This window comes from Tympanuchus pallidicinctus, unplaced genomic scaffold, assembly GCF_026119805.1.
Source record: "Tympanuchus pallidicinctus isolate F22 unplaced genomic scaffold, pur_lepc_1.0 scaffold6, whole genome shotgun sequence".
In the NCBI taxonomy this organism is placed as follows: domain Eukaryota; kingdom Metazoa; phylum Chordata; class Aves; order Galliformes; family Phasianidae; genus Tympanuchus; species Tympanuchus pallidicinctus.
Genome location: NW_026294780.1, coordinates 10,517,846 through 10,522,008, shown reverse-complemented (window position 1 = coordinate 10,522,008; position 4,163 = coordinate 10,517,846). Strand labels below are relative to the sequence as shown.

At 42.8% G+C, this 4,163-nt stretch overlaps 1 long non-coding RNA gene across 1 annotated transcript; it reads left to right on the top strand.

Moving 5' to 3' along the window:
* The first annotated feature begins 212 nt into the window (after window positions 1-212).
* On the top strand, window positions 213-3,226 carry LOC128071827 (uncharacterized). The gene is made up of 2 exons (XR_008202017.1): window positions 213-1,367; window positions 2,831-3,226. It is a non-coding gene; the product is annotated as an uncharacterized LOC128071827 (long non-coding RNA).
* The last annotated feature ends 937 nt before the right edge of the window (window positions 3,227-4,163 follow it).

The following is a 4,163-nucleotide window of genomic DNA, read 5'->3' as shown; positions in this document are numbered from 1 at the left end:
TCTCAGCCGGCGGAGCTCCGCGGCGCGTGCGGGACTGGCGGGCTGCGGAGCTGAGTGGCTTTGCCGGCGCGACACCGCCGGGCCTGGAGGCGTTGGCTTCAGCTCTGAGTGTTTTCCTTCGGGCTGCCCTCAGGGCTTCTGGCAAGCCGTGACCGGGAAGGTCACGCTAAGGCTTCTGACCTGCTCCGGTCACCGGTCCAGCTGCCCAGCTGCCCAGCTGCGTCGTGTCCATGGTGAAAAGGGCACAGCACTCCTGAGTGCACGGACCTTCTGCCTGGGATTCCTCAGGGAATGAGGGCTCCGTGCAGCCACTGTCTTAAACCGTGGTGACCTGATGTAGCTCAGCTTTGCTATTCGGAGCTTTGTTTGCTTGCCGTCTGAGAAGTCATTTGATCACCTGTCTCTACCACTGTGTTGGGGTGTCTGCTTCTCCAGTTCAAACAGTAGTTTCTTCCTTCTGGATTTAAGTGGTAACTGTTCTCATTCGTTGGTTTAATGATGACGTTAAGCATATTCAAACATTTTTAAAAATGTAAATTTTTCCAGAGAAGAAGTTTCTCTTCAATTTCTTCCTTGCCCTTACTCTTCAATTCAGTGCCCTCTCCTCCCTGAATTTGCTTTTGCCTCCTTCATTTTGATTCCAACTCTTGGTCACTCCTCAAAGACGTGTCTGGTGGGTACTTGAAGTGGTTGACTATTCCCACCTCTGCTTTTATTCAAACCTTCTGAAGATCCATAGGCATTAGCTACATTTACATTCCAGATGATGTAAGCATACTTTTTAATATGAATTACAAACAATTTAAGAAGAAGCTTCCCTTTGGAGTCTGAACAATTCCCAAACCACTGTGAAGGGACTGTCATCAACTTGTTTAGAAAAAATGTGGGAAGGAATGTTTTTCCTTATTAAACAGAAGAGCATATTTTCTTTCCCAGACTTAGAGACTATCATTACTATTTCCATAGGGTGAAGCTTGGTCTTTTTTTTGGTAGAAGTGCTAGATTGCTTCTCTCTTGGTTTCATTAACACTAATTAGAGAAAAGAAGGGATTCTCCTACTGGGCTTCTTCCATACTGACAATTAGGATGAAGAGTTTCCTTGAGCCACAGAGTTCTCAGAGAGCAAGGCTGAGAAATATTTACCAACTTACTGGAGGAGAAGCCCTTTTAAACTAGAAGTGTAATTTTCTATTCCTGCTGCCCTGCGTGCTCATAAGCTTTTGCAAACTCAATTTTATCTTTGCCAACTGAGTATTTTTAGCTGTTTTTTCCTTCACAGTTTTCGAGTCAAGGGTTGTGTTAAGGTGACTGGCTAACACTGGAACATTCCATTTCAGCAGTCCTCAGAACAGAGATATTGGAGTGCTGTAAGTGTTTATTTGCACAATAATTAAAGCAACTCTTCCTATTAAGCTGCACACACTAGTTTGAAAGTTGATGACAGGTGGGGTTCCAGAGAAGGAAATCTACCCTAGTAGTTGGCAATAACAAGGAAAGCGTGGAAACAGGGAGCATGCTAGGAACCCACCTTTTCAAGGAAGGATAACACCTACCTATCTGAAATATACTGAAATATATAATTTCCACAATTGTGATATATCTGCTACAACCACACTTCTCAAGTAAAAACTCAGAGAAATGTGACATTATTCTAGAGAAACTGATCATGAGGAACCAAAAGTACAATTTTAAAAGAACACACGCAAGCGTAAGCACTGCCAAATTTGTGACTCAGTAGCAAAGTATGCATCATTCTCAGAGCAGAGAGAATGTTTCCTAGGATTTCTTAAGAGTGTTCTACATGGATTTATCATGAAACATCTAGTAGGACTCCAGTTAAAGGAGAATAATTTTGCTCATATCTGTTCTCATTCCGCCATAGAACTGGTTTCCCTAATGAGTTGAGAAACCCCATCTGTTACTCCAATTATACACTCAACTGTGTGAATGTACCTGGGTACTGAGCTTACGTACATTTGGGAAAAGCCTATTGTTGCTTCCAACTGCAGGCCTCTGGGACATGTTTCAGGACTCAGACCTCTGAGCACATGGCAGGTTGCTGCTAGTAAGGCTGTGTAATTCAGAAGTCAGTCAGCGTCAAGAAAGTAGCTGGAGACTTGTGTCCTTCAGTATGCTGCAGTAGATGACCAAGGTGAAATTCAGAGCAATGCAGTGATTCATTCTGTTGACCCTGAAAGTTATGACAGTTGACACATCCATCACTATCACGCATCTATAGATGAACACATCTTTTTCAACAACATCAGAGCTTGTGTCTACCAGGATGCTCAGTCCAAGAATTTATCGAATAACATAATTTTGGGGTTGGAAGAGACCTTAAAGACCACCCTACACCCCGATGTGGGCAGAGACACCTCCCACCAGAACAAGTTACTCAAAGCCCCACCCAATCTGGCTTTTGAAGGCCTCTGGGGACTGGGCATCCACAGCTTCTCTGTGCAACCTGTTCCACCAGCCACATAGTAAAGTAATTTCTTTCTAATAGTCAATCTAAATTTTCTCTCTTTCAGTCAAAGCCATTACCTATTGTCCTATCAGGTCATGCTCTTTTAAAAAGTTCCTTCCCATCTTTCCCATAGGCCCTAGATAATGGAAGGCTCTTCAGAGCCTCCTCTAGGCTAAATAATCCCAACTTTCTCAGCCTGTCTTCATAGTCCTTCAGCCCTCTGAACATCATAGAATCAGAGAATCACCACGATTAGAAAAGATCTCTAAGATCATCCAGTCCAACTGTCCACTTACCACAGATATTTCTGCACTAAACCATGTCCCTCAGTGCAACATCTAAATGTTTCTTGAACACTTCCAGGGATGGTGACTCAACCACTTCCCTGGACAGCCCATTCCCCTTCCCTGGACCTGCACTGAACAATTTCTCATTTTGCTTATGCTGGAGCCCCAGAGCTGAATGCAGTACTCCTGGAGGAAACAGAGAAGAGGGAGACAACTACCTCAATCACCCTGCTGGTCACACTTCCTTTGATGTAGCCCAGGATACAATTGGTTTTCTGGGCTGCAAGTGCACATTACTGGCTCGTGTTGAGCTTTTCAACATCCAACACCTCCAAGTCATTCTCCTCAGGATTTCCCTCAGTACATTCTTTGCAGTAATTGGAAGCATGTTTTCATGTGTTCAGGCTTGTTCTAGCCCATTGTCCAGTATTTCCACACAAAGGAAATAGTTTCTCTTTGATCAGGTGTATCTGTCAGCACTTGGAGCAAATTTATACAGATTAGAGCAAAAAATCTCAAACTGACATTTTAGGTGAAAAGCCTAAACACACCAACTATCTCAAAAGACAGCTTTTAGTATTTGGAATTTTGTTTAAAATAAAAAATAAGCTTCTTTTCTTCTACTAGTGCTGAGAGATTTTTCATCACATCTCCATGTTCCCATGTGTAACTGCAGCTTAAGTGGAGGAGATTTCAGCAGTTGTGTGACTGCTACTGCAGCTCTTAAGCAGGAATGCAAGCAGTGCTAGGAGTGCCTTTCTCCTTCCATCCACCCAGATAAATGCATATCACTGTGGATTTATTTACAGAGTGACAGGATGCTTCTGTTCTATCTTTTCTGTGACTGTTTTCTCTGCTTCCTGAGAGAAATGCTGACATTTGCTGGGGATTTTTCATTTTTTGCCTTCAGCATGCAGAAGTTCTATAGCCTTGTTCATTCCCAAATGTAACTCGGTGTATACAGTTTAACATGGCAATGTTTAACCCACCACAACTAGGAGGTCCTCCAAATCCCTGCTTTTTTGACTTTACCAATTGCTACTTAAGTAAATCATCAGTACTTGTATTACTAACATTACCTCAGTAGTTCTGGTATGAAATGAAGTCAGATGCCAGAATGACTTGCAGAGGTATTACTGATATCCTTAAGACTTCTTTGAGGTAGAGACAGTATGTTGGCACGCAAAAAAATCATCAAAGCCAAAGAAAGTGATGGCTTCACCAGCCAACAGATGGGTCCGTGAAATGAAAATCAGGTTTCGCAAGTTTATATCTCTTGATTGATGCACAGCCACCTCAAGACGTTATCCTGCTTTGTGGGTTAGAGCTCTTGGAGTCAGCAAAAGTACAGTTGACATGACTGTAAGTAATTTGCTATGAAGTCTTTTAGATGGATGCAGCAATTTAAT